At 39.8% G+C, this 17629-nt stretch overlaps 1 pseudogene; it reads left to right on the forward strand.

Annotated features, from left to right (window-relative positions):
- Positions 1-12996: 12996 nt before the first annotated feature.
- Positions 12997-15073, forward strand: LOC103675748 (annotated as a pseudogene).
- The last annotated feature ends 2556 nt before the right edge of the window (positions 15074-17629 follow it).

The raw sequence follows: 17629 nt of genomic DNA on the forward strand, positions 1-17629 counted from the left end.
CCACCTTGCCTCTCAGGCACGTGGTCAGAATTAATGGCCCTAAAAATACCGCCCTTCTTGTTTTTCTCCCCTCAGCATGGCGGCAGGGGCTTATTTTTGGAAGGCAGATGAAGGCTGCTGACATGAAACCAAAGCCTGCTTTGGGCACTCGGGTTGGGAGCAGAGGGACCCAGGCTGAGCCGCCGCTGGTAGGGACCATGGCTTGGGGACGGTGTCTAGCTTGCCGGCTTGCTCCGTCCCGAGTTGATTATATTTGATTTGACCTATCTTTATAGTTCAGCAGCCTGGCCCTCCCCTCCACCCATCATCACCCTGACGTCAACTGGCCCAGCTCACTTATCCAGGGCTGTAACATTAACCTGCTCCTGGGCCTGGCTGCCTCCCCAGACCCCCATCACCCTCCCCACGCCCCAGGGATTCTGGGAGCCACTGTCATTCCAGCTATGAGGCAGGAATGAAGTGAGCAGAGAGCATCTCTGAGGGAGGGAGGATTTGGCTGGGGGCCCAGGGGAAGAGGGAGGCAAGAGGCCACCCAGAACCCAAACTGGGCAAAAGTTCTTGGCCTGGCAGTGCTGCTAGCTTCCTTATTTAGAGGGCAAAGGGTAAAGACAGTGATAGGGAAAGCTTGGTGGCAGGTGATGACCATGGCCTTTGAGCTACCCTAGAGACCGTTTCATGGAAAGAGCTCATGGTAGCTCATGGCAAGGTAAGCTTGGGGGACACTGAAAGACTGAGCCCTTTTAACAGGAGAGAACAGAGTTTGACGGTGGGGGGTGGGGAGGTGGTCCAAGGAGCTTTAGGATTGTCGAGGAAGAGAGGGCTAGGGTCAGACTTCTGCTTGCTTTTCTGGCCATGGCATTCACCCAGCCAATGCGGTGGAAGTTGGGCTGGCCCTTCACATAGCCCACTGGACATCTTCCTACTTGGGCTCACCCTTGGCATCTGACTGACAGTATTCCCATTTTATAGATAAAGAAGGTAAGGTATAGAAAACGTAAGTGACTGGCCTGAGTCACCATAGCTAACAAGTGGCCTGAATCCAAACCCTGCAGGTCTAACCACCCTCCCATCCCCGCATGATTGCCTATAGTAGAGGTTAGGTAACTGCTGCTCCACAGAGCCTATCGAGCTCATTCGATGTTAAGAGTACATCCATGATTCACCTCCCCACACAGGCTGGAGGTTACAGGCAGCCTGGGGAAAGCTCCTAGGACAAGTCTCACTGCTTAGGGACTCCCCTGAGACACCATTCCCATCCCTCTGCTTCCAAGGCTCCTGCTCTGGTCTGGGTCAAGCCTTTGATCTGTACTTCTACCTACCTTCTGACTTTCTGCCCTATTCATTGGAATTGATGCCTTGCTTAGAATTTTTGTAAGGCCATACATTTCAGTTTTGCCTTCAATATGTTCTCTCAGATCCCCTGAAGCCCTGACATCTTCTGCCATTATCCTCCGCCGGTAAAATGAATGGGGAGGGAGACATGTACTTCTGTTTAGGATCCCCTCACCATCAGCCCCCTCCACCCCCCACCCCCCGCTTCTGGACCATCTTGTCCCTCCTTGGCACCTCCACTACCTTATGTCCAGCCTTACCAACACCAGCACCCTGGTTTCCCAAAACAAAGAATGACTGGCACCTGTGGGCACCGATTGAGTCTACTGTGTAGGCCTTTGCTGGAAAACCATACAAAAAAAATCTCTGCAAAGTAGGAGAATCATGAATAATCTAAAGACAAAAAAATGACCTTCACTTCATTTCATATATTTAAGTTTTCATGTACTCAAGAGCAGTAGAGACGCCCTCTTAATGATGTTCAGTTTGGAATATTGTATCAATTATGCTTGCTGCACTGACATAGGGAAGAGGCATCCCAGAAGCATGCTGGATGGTAAAAAGTCAGTCTGAAATGAGCACTTGCCTTGGATACTTAGAGAGGCTCTCACCGTCCGCACTGTGTGATTCTTCTTGGGACCCATCCACTTTGGGACTGCCTCAGAGGAGAGATTGAACTATAACAAGGTCCATACAAAACATTGGTAAAAACGGTAGATCTGTTTAGATTCACCTCATCCCAGATTCTTTTGTGTACAGAGATTGTAGGTGGTGTCTTATAAGGCAATGGGCTTTTGAATTTGAATCCCGATTCCACTATTTATGAGCTGTGTGACCTTGCAGAAATTTTGAAACTCTCTGAGCCTCATTATTTTCATCTGCAAAATGAGATCATTACTCCATAAGACTATGATAGAGATTAGCGATAATACATGCAAACGGCCCTGTGCAAAGCACAATATAGCTCTCTCCCGGTCTTTATCTAAAACAATTTGAAAATCCCTCACCCGATTAAGGGAGGACAAGCCCAAAGTGAGAAGGGCCCTCTCTCCTCTCAAGGGGTGGGAGAGAGGTACGCGGGCTTCCAGTTCTTAATTCCTGGCCACCAGAGCATATGCTGTGATGACTGTTAACATATGCTGAAGCAGGCAGTCTAGATTCCTAAAATATTCTGAAAACTAGTAATAGCCTTCATATCGTCCCTGTTAAATATAAAACTTAAGTAATTCATTCTATTAAAAAGCCCGAGTCTTATTTTTATCGGGTGATGTGATGAGGCCCTGTTCTAAATGCGCCTCCTGGGCCTGTCTCTATAGCAACGCCACTGTGCTCATATATCCATATATTTCTCCTGAAGGCTAATTAAGTTGACAACTGCTAGGGCTTCTTGGTTTACCAGATTTGCACTTGACCCTTCTCTTGGGGCTTAGGGACCCCTATGGATGTGAAGTGATAGAGAAAAGAGTAACAGGTGGAGGAGGCCTCTCTGTGGACCCCTCTTTCAAATAGTTGCCCAGCAGCCTTTGGGGTTGTCAATCACTCTCTCTGAATGAGCCAAGAGTTAGTGGAGGTGAGCGGGAAACAATGTTAATGTCTGTCTCCTTCCATGACAGGGTCTTTGTGTCTGAGTGGGGTATCACCCAGTATAGATCGGTAAAATTTGGCACATCACCTACACTGTGGAACCACTTCTGTAATACCAAGCAGGTGGCTTTCTAGGACTCGTTTATTACATAATAAAGCTCAAGGACTTTAGCGTGACCGTAAAGGAAAGGACATAAACTCAGGTCAACTGTGAAAAGCTGCGTTCATTTGTATTTTTCACATTGGTTTTGAAAAAATAACATTTGCCTTTTTCTACAGATAATTTGGAAAATACAGAAAATGGTAAGATAGAAAATAAAATAACTATTTGTATTTAGTGTCTTTATGTCTTCTGGCTCAGGCTTTCTTTGAGGTCCTTTGGCACAGGGGCCTGGCCACCTCCCTTTGCCTCCCCCTCCCTCTTGCTCAGACAGGCACCTGTGTGCCTACACCCGGTGTTTCAGGGTTGCATTTCCTTGACAGATTTGTTGGGTATGATGTGGGCATGTGCAGATGGGAGGGATTAAGAAGAACCCCTGCCCTTGAGCTGAGCAAAAGAGGTACTTAGGGCTCAACTACAAGTGGGAGGATTCAAGAGAGAAAGTTTGACCAGAGCAGAGGTCTTCAGCTTCTGCTGGGAGAAGTCAGGTGCTGTCTCGTTAGCTGGTCCATGGAGGAATCCTTACTCTGTTCTTTCCTAGTGGAGCTCAACTTTCCCACGTCTCACCCATGTAAGTGGGTCTCTATTAGCAGTCATGATTCAAATTTCCTGAGTTTTTGCCTCTACCAGCTCATGCGGAGGGACTTCACCCCACTGTAAATTGTCCCCAAGTTATTTGTGGAGTTCCCAGAGCATGTCTCACACACGTTTGTGAGTACGTGACTGCTCCTGCCTGGGATCACTGCAGGGCATCTGTGTGGACCATCCTGTCCATCAGCCTTCCGCCTCCCCCCGGCAGCCATGCATATGACATTTCTCACCATGGCTCATGACCCGAAGCCCTCAAGGATTGAAAGCTGCTTTATGTTCTGTTTCAAAGAAGGAATGCGTATCTTAGTCCCCTTCCTCATAGTTACACTTGTTAAGGGAATGTCTGACCGGTACTACTTGTCCCCATTTGGATTTTATTTTCAGGTTCTCTGCCTGTAGCGTATTCAGTCTTTGTTTATGGGACAAGCTCATCCGATTCAGTTCCCTTTTCCTTCAGGATGGAGGCTCCTCGGCCTTCAAGCGAATAGACTTCTGCTGGGGCCAGCGCACTGGTTGTCCACGTGTGTCAGAATCCTGACCTAAGTTCACACGGAAGACTGCTCCACTCCCTGCAGCCCCTCCTTGGGGAGGGAGGGTGGCCTGGTTGTTCAAGGATTTGCAGAGTCTGCTGGGAGGAGGCCATGTCCTCCCGCCCTCACCCCAGAAATCATCTTTTGGATCTGTTCTTCAATCTGAGCCCCCATCTTGCTGTGACTGTGTGACTTCCTGTCTCCCGGCTCTGTCACTCTTCTCTCTCTCTGTCTCCTCTGCTCTCTCCCGTACTCCCTCCCTGCCCTCTTCCCTTACTATTCCCCACCATATGGACAAGCCTAGAGGGCGAGCCAACTGCCAAGCAGGCAGCACCAGGGCTGGCTGACCACCACGGCAGCACATCTCAGCTGAATTTGCAAAGGGGCAGAGGAGTCAGATAACTTTCTGGAGCCTCAGAACGTAAGAGATTTTGGCTCTGCTCAAACTTTTGCGGTTTCTCAGATTTGCCTTTCATGATCATCATCTAATAATACCTACTGCGTGCTGAGGAGGGCATGCACCCTGCCAGCCACCATGCAGAGTTATGTAAAAGACTCAGCCCTTAGTGGCAGGCTCCCCAGTGTGGCACGACAGGCCCATGGTGTCCTGACCTCTGCTGGCCTCTCCAGCTCTGGGGATTTTTGCTTCAGGAACCCCACATGGCCTGTTGTTCTCAGGCACACTCTGTGCTGCTTCTGCCTCCCTGTCTTTGCTCTAACTGTCCTCTCTTTGACTGGCAAATTTCCTCCCATCTTTAAGGACCCGGTTTAAATGTCACCTCCGGAAGCAATCCCCAACAACCTTCCACCTGTCTCTAAGCTGGACTTGATGTCCCCGTCTCCACTGCCTGCCCCATCCTCACCTCATTAATGTTTTGCACATATCTCTGTCACTACACTTACCAGGTTATATTATAATAATTTGACAAGGTAATCACTCTGAGAGTGGGATCCTTGAGGCAAGCAATGGTGTCTTATTGATCTCTGTATATTCAGAACCCAGCACAGTGCCTGCCACATAATAAAGTTGAAAAAATGTCTGAACAGATGTTATTGAATTAAAGGCTTTGAATCTATGGATTTCACTAGACAAGGTGTTCTCAGACAAGGGCCTAGCCTTCTGCGGAGGGGTAATCAGAATTTTGGTGAGGGTGGGATATATTCATTAAAAAAAAAAAACACCTTCAATATTCTGATTTTCATTTTGTCATGGAAAAAAAAAAGTTCCATTAGAGACTTCTGCTTCCACCATGATGGGGAAACTTGCACTGGATTTGTTGCCTTCACTGCAGACAGCAAGAACACTGATGGAACAATTGTTTTTAGAAATTGGTTAATGGGCAACACAGGACTGTGATCTCTGGAAGAAATGAGATGGATTCTAGCATCATCTTTTCCTTCTGCCTGGAGACACTTTCCAGACCACAGAGCAAGAGAGCAGAACCCAAGCAGAGCCCAGAGGTCATAGGGAGATGAGGATGCAGAGACCAGTATTTGAAGGAGACTGAGGCAGCAAGAACTTGCAGGGTAGAGCACCAAAGAAGAAGGAGTATGTAAAGAATGAGCTCCAGAAATCTGGACGTGTTTGCTCTTAAGTCCGTTGCTCAATACCCAGCCATACAAATATAGGGTGAACTCCACAAGAACAGGATAAGCACTGTGAGAATGCTGGGAGGTGGACAATTTCCAGAGCTCACAGGGTTGTTTGTGTCCAGACCAGCCAGAGTGGAGAGAACTAGATTTTCTCTGTAGAGAGCATTCAGCAGAGACCCCAGAAGAGGCACACCTTAGTAATAGTGATAATTAGGCCCTGGACTAAGGCTCTGGACCCTCCTCAAAAATTTCAAGACTTCTAGTTCCAGCTAAGAAGCAACAACAGGAACTGGATTTAGTTACCTGTTCAAAACAACTAAAAAACTGGATTATACGCAAATAATGAATCATGGAACATTACATCAAAAACTAAGGATATACTGTATGGTGACTAATATAACATAATAAAAAAATATTATAAAAAATAAAGTGTCTGGATAAGTGAAAAAAAAACTAAAAAACTGGAAAAGATGTATCAGACAACAGTTTTTCAAACATTAGCTATCAGAACATAAAGGGCAATGATCTCTGAAAAATGAGAAATTAACAAGGTGAATGAGAAAATTGTCCAGTTGACTGTCTTAGGAGAATTCTCAAGCATGGCTCAGAGAGAAAAAATGTAGGTACAGCCTGGTAAATAGTTTGAATTGAGGAAATGAAGTTGACTGAGGGAGATGAAGGTGGAGTTTTCAGGGCAGAGTACCAGAAAAGAGACAGCTGCATGAAAGAGAACTCAGAGATATACAGAGGAGCAAACCCCTGGAGTGATCAGCAGGGTACAGATTAGCACATGTGTAAGCTACCTGAAGCTGGGCAGAGAGCTACCCAAAAGGATTAGAGAGAATAGTACTTGGAGCTCACATAGGACTGGAGACAGTGCTTGTTCCCACCAGACAGATGGAAAAATATAGTAGTTCATGGGACATTAGTTTGAGTACTTACAAGAGTCTTCCCTTAATAGTGGGGAATAATTATCCTCAGATCAAATGCTGCTCTGGTCTTACCTAACAAATACTAAAAGAAAAACTCAAAAGGATCAATCTATTTTTAAGTAACTTAAATTCACTCCAGGAAAAAGCTCAAGAATATTCATAGCAATAAAAGAACATGCAGACGCCAGCAGGGTAAACTTCAAATGTCTGACATGCAATAAAACATGACCGGTCATACAGAGAAGCAGGATAATAAGAGTCATAATAAGGAGAAAAACTTAAAAAGTAGAAACCAACCCATGACTGACCCAAATGTTAGCATTTTTAGACAAGGACATTAACATAGTTATTATAATTGTATTTTATATGCTTAAAAACTAGACAAAAGATTAAACATGGTAAGTAGAGACAGAGGTGATATAAAAATGACCCAAATGGAACTTCTGGAGATGAAAACCATAGTACTTGAAACGGAAAACAGACTGGATAGGATTAATGACCGATTAGACACTGCAGAAGAAAACAACTAAAACAACTTTTAAAATCAAAGACATAACAATAGATACTATCCAAACTGATCACAGAGAGAAAAAGTAATTCAAAAAGTGAACAGAGCATCATTCAAGTAACCTAGTATATGTGTAATTGGAGTCTCTGATGTAGGGGAGGGGACAAAAAAAATTTTGAGGAAATAATGGCTGAAATTTTTCCCACTTTGAGGAAAACTATAAAGTCACAGATTCAAGAAGCTCAATAAACCACGAGCACAAGAAATATAAAGAAAACTCTGAGGCAATCATAATCAAATTATGAAAAACAGTAGCAAACAAAATTTTAAAAGCAACCAAAGAAAAACCACTTAATACGTACAGAGAAACAAAGGTAGGGGTAACAGCAGAGTTTTTTTTTGTAGGAAATATTGCAAATGAGAAGATGGTGAACCAACATCTTTATTTTATTTTATTTTCTAAGATTTTATTTATTTATTTGACAGAGAGAGAGACAGCCAGCGAGAGAGGGAACACAAGCAGGGGGAGTGGGAGAGGAAGAAGCAGGCTCCCAGCGGAGGAGCCTGATGCGGGACTCGATCCCAGAATGCCTGGATCATGCCCTGAGCTGAAGGCAGATGCTTAACGACTGAGCCACCTAGGTGACCCTGAACCAACATCTTTAAAATACTGAAAGAAAACTCTATCAATGTAGAATCCTATGTTCAGCAAAATATTTATTTATTTATTGTTAAAAAATTTTTATTTTATTTTTTATTTTTATTTTTTCAAATAATTTTTTATTATGTTATGTCACCATACAGTATATCCTTAGTTTTTGATGTAATGTTCCATGATTCATTATTTGCATATAATACCCAGTGCACCATGCAATATATTGTTAAAAATTTTTTTTTCTATTTTTTTAAATGATTTTTTATTATATTATGTTAGTCACCACACAGTACATCCCCGGATTCCGATGTAAGGCTCGATGATTCATTAGTTGCGTATAACACCCAGTGCACCATGCAATACGTGCCCTCCTTACTACCCATCACCGGTCTATCCCATTCCCCCAGCCCCCTCCCCTCTGAGGCCCTCAGTTTCTTTCTCATAGTCCATAGTCTCTCATGTTTCATTCCCCCTTCTGATTACCCCCCCTTTCTTTATCCCTTTCTTCCCCTACTGATCCTCCTAGCTCTTATGTTCCATAGATGAGAGAAATCATATGATAGTTGTCTTTCTCTGCTTGACTTATTTCACTTAGCATTATCTCCTCCAGTGCCGTCCATGTAGCAGTAAATGTTGAGAACTCGTTCTTTCTGATAGCTGAGTAATATTCCATTGTATATATGGACCACAACTTCTTAATCCAGTCATCTGTTGAAGGGCATCTCGGCTCCTTCCACGATTTAGCTATTGTGGACATTGCTGCTATGAACATTGGGGTGCATATGGCCCTTCTCTTCACTACGTCTGTATCTTTGGGGTAAACACCCAGTAGTGCAATGGCTGGATCATAGGGTAGCTCAATTTTTAACTTTTTAAGGGACCTCCACACTGTTTTCCAGAGTGGCTGTACCAACTTGCATTCCCACCAACAATGTAGGAGGGATCCCCTTTCTCCACATCCTCTCCAACAATTGTTGTTTCTTGCCTTGTCTATTTTTGCCATTCTAACTGGCGTAAGGTGGTCTCTCAGTGTGGTTTTGATTTGAATTTCCCTGATGGCCATGCAATATATTGTTAAAATTTTAAAAAAGATTTTATTTATTTACTTAGAGCGTGCCTGCACGTGAGTAGGGGAGGGGCAGAAGAAGAAGGAGAGAGACTCTTAAGCAGTCTCTGTGCTGAGCAGGGACCCTGATGCAGAGCTCAATCTATCTCACAACCCTGAGATCATGATCTGAGCTGAAATCAAGAGTTGGATGTTTAACCAACTGAGCCACCCAGGTGCCCCATAATACCTTTTTTTTTTTTTTAAGCTGAATGAATTTATCGCTAGCAGACTCATGCTACAAGAAATGTTAAAGGAAGTCCTTTTGGGAGAGTAAAAATGATACCAGATGGGGAAGTATGGACCTACCTAAAGAAAGGAAGAGCATCAGAAATGGTAAATATGTTGGGGCACCTGGGTGGCTTAGTGGGTTATGTGTCTGCTCAGGTCATGATCCCAGGGTCCTGGGATTGAGCCCTGCATCAGACTCCCTGCTCAGTGGAGAGCCTGCTTCTCTGTCTGTCCCTCTCCCTGCTTGTGATCTCTCCTTTGTTATCTCAAATAAATAAATAAAATCTTAAAAAAAAAGAAATGGTAAATATGTTGATAAATATATAAAATTTTAAAACTTGTCATTTAAATCTCTTTAAAGGTAACTGATGGATTAAAATAACAATATAGTATAGAGTTTATAATATGTGTAGAAATATGTACTCTATAAACCCTAAACCAATGACTAAAAAAATAACAAAGAGTTATAGCTAATAAGCTAACAAACGAGTTAAGATAGAATTCCCTACAATACACAGCTAACCCATAGGAAGACAGAAAAAAGAGTAAAAGAAAAATAAAAATAAATAGCAAGACGCTAGATTTAAAACCCAATTGTGTCAATAATTACATTAATGCAAATAGCCTAAATGTATAAATTAGCAGGGAAAGAGCATCATATTGGATTAAAAAAATATGACTCAATGTGTGCTGCCTAGAATAAAACCATTATAAATGTACAGATTAAATGTACATTAAAAATAAAGTAAAATAGAGCTGAAATGTCTGCATTAATATCAGCCAAAATGAGTTTATATCAAAGAATAGTATGAAATTTTTTAAAAGTTCATTTCATAATGAAGAAGAGACAATTAAGAGGACATTACAGTCAGAAATAATTATACATCTGATAATTTCAGAAAACATGAAGCCAAAACTGATATAACTACAAAGAGCAATAGATAAATCCACAATTATAGTCAGAGATTTCAATACTTTCTGTCAACAATTCACAGAACAAAGAGACTGAAAATCAGTAAGGACAAAAGAGAAGACCTGAACAACATTATCAACCAACTTGACCTAGTTGACATTTATAAAAGTCTCCATTCAAAAATAGCAGAACAGACATTATTTTCAAGGGCACGTGGTACATTTACCAAGACAGATTATATTATGGGCCCCAAACCAAATATTGATTGGATTCAAGTCATATAAAGTATGTTATTTGACAGCAATAGAATTAGAAATCAATAACAGAAAATATCTGGAAGATCTCCAAATCCTCGAAAATGAAACAACCCTCTTCTAAACAATCCACAGGTAACAGAAGAAATCTAAAGGGAAATTAAAAAGTATTTTGAACTAAATGAAAATGATAATACAACTTTAAAAACTTTGTGGACTGCCACTAAAGTAGTATTGAGAGGAAAATTTATAGCACTGAATGCCTATATTAGAAAAAAAGAGAAAGATCTCGAGTCAATGACCTCAGCTTTGATTTTAAGAAACTAGAAGAGGGGGCGCCTGGGTGGCTCAGTCGTTAAGCGTCTGCCTTCAGCTCAGGGAATGATCCTGGTGTTCTGGGATTGAGCCCCACGTCAGGCTCCTCCACTGGGAGCCTGCTTCTTCCTCTCCCATTCCCCCTGCTTGTGTTCCCTTTCTCACTGGCTGTCTCTCTCTCTGTTGAATGAATAAATAAAATCTTAAAAAAAAAGAAACTAGAAGAAAAGAGTAAATTAAATCCAAAGTAAGAATAATGGAAATAATAAAGATTAGAGAGAACAATAAAATAAAAAAGGGGAAAAAATTAATACGACTAAGAGCTGAACTTTTAAAAAGATTTTATTTATTTATTTATTTATTTATTTATTTGAGAGAGAGAGAGAGAGAGTGTGTGCACTAACGGGAGGAGGGGCAGGGGAAGAGGGAGAAGACTCCCTGCTGAGCGTGGTGCCTGATGCAGGGCTGGATCCCAGACCCTGAGATCATGACATGAACCAAGATCAAGAGTCAGATGCTCAACTGACTGAGCCATCCAGGCACCCCTAAAAGCTGAATTTTTAAAGAAGATCAATAAAATTAATAACCTCTAGCCAGACTGATCAGGAAAAAAAAAAAGAAAATATGAAAATTACCAATATCTGGAATGAGAGAAGTGATATCCCTTCAAATTCTACAGGTATTGAAAGAGTAATAAAGAAGTATTATGAATAACTTTATGACAATAAATTTGGTAACTTCACCAAAATGGATCTGTTCTTTGAAAGATCCAGGTTGCTTAAGCTCACTTAAGTAGAAATAAATAATCCCACCCCTCAAATAAATAAATAACCTGAATAGCCCTAAATAAATAATCTAAAATTTATAGTTAAAAACTTTCCCAAGAAGAAAACTTCAGACCCAGAGAGCTTCACTGGTAAATTTTATTAAATATTTAAAGAAGATACAATATCCATTATCCACAAATTCTTGCAGAAAATTGATGAAAAAGAAACTCATTCTATGAGGCTCGCATTACCACTTAACAAAACCAGATAAAGACATTACAATAGGAAAAAAAGTACTGTAGATAAATATCTCCACGAACATAGATGCAAACATTCTTAAGGAAATTTTAGCAAATCAATTACAAAAATATAGATAAATTGTAACTCATTATGACAGTGTGGAATTTATCCCAAGAATGCAATTTTGGTTTACCACTCAAAAATGAAGGGGGGGGTAAACAGAAGGGGGAATGAACCATGAGAAACTGTGGACTCTGGAAACAAACTGAGGGCTTCAGAGGGGAGAGGGGTGGGGGATTGGGATAGGCTGGTGATGGGTATTAAGGAGGGCACATATTGCACGGTGCACTGGGTGTTACATGCAAATAATGAATCATGGAACACTGCATCAAAAACTAAGGATATACCGTATGGTGACTAACATAACATAATAAAAAATTATTATAAAAAAATCAATCAGTGTAATTCACCAGTTAGCAAACTAAAAAAAGATTATAATTATCTCAACATGGAAAAAATGGTAAAAATTAATATCCATTTCCTATAACAACTCAGAAAATCAAGGATAAACTGGAAGATCTTCAACTTGATAAAGGGCATCTATGAAAAATCTATGCTAACCTTATATTCAATAGTAAAGACTGAAGGCTTTCACCCTAAATTAAGGAACAAGGCAAACATGTTTCTTTTCTCACATCTATTCAAAATTGTAGTGGAGGTTCTAACCAGTGCAGTAAGGCAAGAGAAGGTAAAAGGCAACCAGATTGGAAAGGAAGAGGTAAAATGGTCTTTATTTGCAGATGACATTAAATTGTAGATAGAAAGTCCCAAGAAGTTAACAACAAAAACTATCAAAACTAATAAATGAGTTCAATAAGGTCATTGACTACAACACCAATATACCAATCTTGTTTCTATGTACAACAATAAACAACCCAAAAATGAAATTAAGAAAATAATTCCATTTACAATAGCACCAAAAAGAATACAGCACTGAGTAATAAATCTACCTAAAGATGTTCAAGACGTGTACACTGAAGATTAGAAAACTAATGATGTACTATATGTGGGCTCATTGAATTCAAATAAAAAAGAAAACACTGCAAAAAGAAATTAAAGATCTAAGTAAATATTAATAGATTGCAAGACTCAATATTATTAAAATGGCAATTCTTCCCAAATTTATGGATAGATTCTATGGAATATCTATAAAAATTTCAGCTTTTTTTTGCAGATTGGGCAATAAAATTCTAAAATTTATATGAAAATGAAAAAAACCCCAAATAGCCATTTTTTTGAGAAAAACAAAATGGAGGGCTTCTTGATTTTTAATAACCATCTTGATTATTAAAACTAACTTTCTAGTAAGTTTTTAATAGATCTTTTGCATAAGGATAGAAATAGATCAATAGAACAGAATCGAGAGTCCAGAAATAAACTTGCACGTTTAGGGTAAGTTGCTCTGAGATAAAACTGCCAAGGTGTTCAACGGGGGTAAAGAGCTACCTTTTCAACAAATGGTTCTGAAGAGAACTGGATGTCCATATATAAGAACATGGATTTAAGTCTTTATCTCATATCATACACAAAAGTTAACTTTAAAAAAATTGATAAATTCACTCTTCCCCATCTTGAAAGATGGCAGGTGAAAAATCTGAGAAGCTGGATACTAAAGAGAAAAAACCTGAAGACAAAATGTGTGATGCTGGAGGGCCTGGGTGACTCAGTTGGTTGAATGACCGACTCTTGATTTTGGCTCAGGTCTTGATCTTGGGGTTGTGGGATGGAGTCCTGCAGAGGGCTTTCTCCCTCCTCTCTCAAATAAATAAATAAATCTTAAAAAAAAAAAAAAAGGAGCCTGATGCTTGTGGCAAGGTTAAGAATGGTAACCTCCAGGCCAAAACACCAAAGAACGGGAAGCCCCACCACAGCCAAAGCCCTGTCCTAGTCAGAGGAATTGGTAGATATTCCTGGTCAGCTACATATTCCAGAAAGGCCATGTACAAGAGGAAGTATTCAGCAGCTAAATCTGTGGTTGATAAGAAAAAGAAGGAGAAGGTGATTGTTACTGTCACAAAACCAGATGGTGACAAGAATGGTGGTACCCGAGTGGTTAAACTTCACAAAATGCTTCGGTATTATCCTACTGAAGATGTGCCTTGAAAGCTGTTGAGCCATGGCAAAAAAAAAAAAAAAAACCCTTTCAGTCAGGTTGCCTGGGTGGCTCATTCAGTTAAGTGTCTCCCTTCAGCTCAGGTCATGATCTCAGGAGCCCCATGTCGAGCTCTCTGCTCAGCAGGGAGTCTGCTTCTCTCTCTTGCTCTGTGCTCTCTGTCTCTCAAAGAAATAAATAAAATCTTAAAAAAAAAAAAAAACAAAAACCCAAGCCAAAACCTTTCAGTCAGCATGTGAGAAAACTGCCAGCTAGGATCACTCCTGGCACCATTTTGATCATTCTCACTGGGTACCACAGAGACAAGAAGGTGGTTTTCCTGAAGCCACTGAGCAGTAACTTGCTACTTGTGACTGGACTTCTGGCCCTCAACTGAGTTCCTCTGCATAGAACACACCAGAAATTTGTCATTGCTACATCCACCAGAACTTATATCTACTGTGTTAAAATCCCAAAACATCTTATGGATGCTTACCTCAAGAAGAAGAAGCTGTGTACAGGTGAGATCTTCCACTTGGAGAAAGAGAAGTATGGGACTACAGAACAGCTCAAGTTTGATCAGAAAGCTGTGGACTCAAATTCTGCCAAAAATCGAAGCTCTTTCTTAGCTTCAGGGCTACCTCTGCTCTGTGTTTTCTCTCGCAAATGGAGTTTACCCTCACAAGTCAGTGTTCTAAATTTCTTACAAAGAACCTAATTAAATAACTGATCCATTTCAAGAAAAGTAACTAAAAAATTTAAAAATGGATAAATTGGACTTCATCAAAATTGAAAGTGTTTGTGCTTTACTTTACGGTCATTTAAGAAAGTCAAAGAAGCCCCAGACTAAGGAAAATATTTGCAAATCATATATCTGATAAAGAACTTATACCCAGAACAGATTAAGACCTCTTACAACTCGATTATAAGAAGGCAGATAACCCAACTAAGAAATGGATAAAATATTTTAATAGACATATTACCAAAGAAGTTATATGAATAGCCAATAAACTAATGAAAAGATGCTCAAAATCATTAGTATTAGGGAAATGCAAATTAAAAGTACAAAGAAATATCCTTTCACACCCACCAGGATAACTCTGTAATAAAAAAGAGACAAAAACAAGGGTTTATAAGATTATGAAAAAACTGGATCCCTCACATACTACTGGTGGGACTGTAAAATGATGCAGCCTCCAAAAAATAGTTTTGAGCAAAAATGCTGAAAAAGTTAAAGAGAAATGAAAATATAGGTCTATACAAAGATTTATACATGAATGTTCATAACAGTATCATTCATAGTTACCCCCAAATGGAACCAAGCAAATGTATGTCAAACTGGTGAATACATAAACAAAATGCATATATCCTTAAGATGGAATACTTTTTGGCAAAAAAATGTTACAGAGTACTGATACATGGTACAATATAGAAGAACCTCAAAAACATTATGCTACATGAAAGAAACCACAGGAAAATGATTACATACTATATGATTCTATTTACCTGAAATGTCCCTAAATGGCAAATCCATAGAGACAGAAGTAGATTAGTCATTTCCTGAGGTTATGGGTGGAAAAAGAGAGTTATTGCAAATGGACTAGAGATCCTTTTGGGATGATGGAAATTTTCTAAAATTGAATTGTGGTGATGGTTGTATGACTCTGCAAATTACTGAAACTCTTGGAGTTTTATATTACAATGAATAAATTTTTATGGTATGCAAATTACACATCAATAAAGCTGTTTAAAAAAAAAACCAGGAGGGCTTTTTATAGAAATTGATGATTTGACTCTAAAATTTAGAGGAAATATAAAAGTCATAGAATGGCCAAATATTATTTTGGAAAGAAAACAAAGTTGGAAAACTAACACTATCTGATTTCAAGATTTCTATTAAGCTGCAGAAATCAAGAGGTTATGGTATGGCTTAAGACAGATATAGAGATCAGTAGAACTGAATAGAGCCCAGAAATAGATTCACACGTGTAAAAACTGACCTCGGCAAAGGTGCCAAGGTAATTCGACAAATGGTACTGGAACAATTCATAAGTGTGGTAGGCAGAATAATGACCCTCACTCCCAAAGATGTCCATGCTCTAATCCCTAGAACCTGGGAATATGTTATCTTCCATGGCAAAAGAGACTGAGTGAGAGATCTGAGGAGTTGGGGAGATTATCCTAGATTATTCAGGTGGCCCCAAGGTAATGACAAGTGTCCTTAAGCATGGAAGAGAGGCGGAAGAGAGGCAGGACAGAGTCAGAGGGTGATGTGACCATGAAAGGAAGATACAATGCAACCCAAAGTTGCTGGCTTTAAAGATGGAGAGAGTAGATGACAAACCAAGATATGTTCTAGAGGCTAGAGAAGCAAGGAAATAGATTCTTCTGCAGATCCTCCAGAAAGGATTGCAGCTCTGCTGACGTCATGATTTTAACCCAGTGAGACCTGTGTTGGGCTTTGAATCCACAGAAGTGTAAGATAGTAAATTTGTGTTGTTTTAAGCTACTAAATATATAGTAATTTGTTATTGCAGCTACTTTGATTCACTCTTCACACCCTATATAAAAACTACCTCAAAATAGACCTAAATGTAAAATATGACACTATAAAACTTCTAGAAGAAAACATATGAAAAAACATTTGCAACTTTGGTTAGGAAATGATTTCTTAATCCTAACACCAAAAGCAATATCAATAAAGGAAAATACTTTTAAACTGTACTTCATTTAAATTAAAACTTCTACTCTTCAAAACAATGTTATGAAAATGAAAAGCTAAGCCACAGCATGGAAGAAAATATTTGTAATACATGTATCTGAGAAAGGACTAGTATTCAGAATATATAAGGAATTCTCATGGATCAATAATATTATAAACAACCCGAACGAGCAAAAGATTTGAACAGACTCTTCATAAAAGAAGTAGAAAAATGGTCGATGAGCACATGAAAAGATGTTTTACGTCATTTGTCCAGGAAGGATAAATTAAGCCAGAGTGAGATACCACTTCACATCCACTAGAATGGTAAATTTGAAAAGTGTCATAATGCCAAGTGGTGGTGAGGATGTGGGACAACTTAGGACTCTAAACATTGCTGGTGGGAATGTAAATTGATACCACCACTCGGTGGTTCTTACAAACCTATCATACATTTGCTCTTCAACTCAGCAATTTCACTCAGGCATCTTTACCCATGAGAAATGAAAGCATATTCTGTACAAAACCTATCAACTTTATGTGAAGACTGTAAACTTGTATGTGGAAATTCATCACAGACTTATACATAATTACTTCAACTGGAAACAACTCAAATGCACATCAACATGAGGATGATTAATGAACTGGTGTATCTGTATGAAGGAAAACTGTTGAACAATAAAAAGGTAGGAACTATTCTATGCAGTAGCATGAGTGAATGTCCAAAACAATTTGCTGGCCCAAGCTACTTTACACAGCAGAGTTCATGCTTTATGATTCTATATTTAAATGAAATGCTCCAATAGACAAAAAAAAAAAATCTATAATGATAGAAAGTAGCTTAGTGGTGCCCTGAGCCAGGAGGGATGTAAATTGACTGCAAAGGGGTGTGGGGGAGCATTTTGCGTAATGGAAACGTTCCGTATCTTGACTGTGGTGGTAAGGGTTGCACATTTTTCAAAACTTATTAGATCTTACGCTTAAGATGATGGCATTTTATTCTCAGTAAATTATATTTTAAGAAAGTTTATTCAAATATAACTTGAAAATTTCTAGTCATAGAAGG

Source organism: Ursus maritimus, unplaced genomic scaffold (genome assembly GCF_017311325.1).
Source record: "Ursus maritimus isolate PB19 unplaced genomic scaffold, ASM1731132v1 scaffold_26, whole genome shotgun sequence".
In the NCBI taxonomy this organism is placed as follows: Eukaryota; Metazoa; Chordata; class Mammalia; order Carnivora; family Ursidae; genus Ursus; species Ursus maritimus.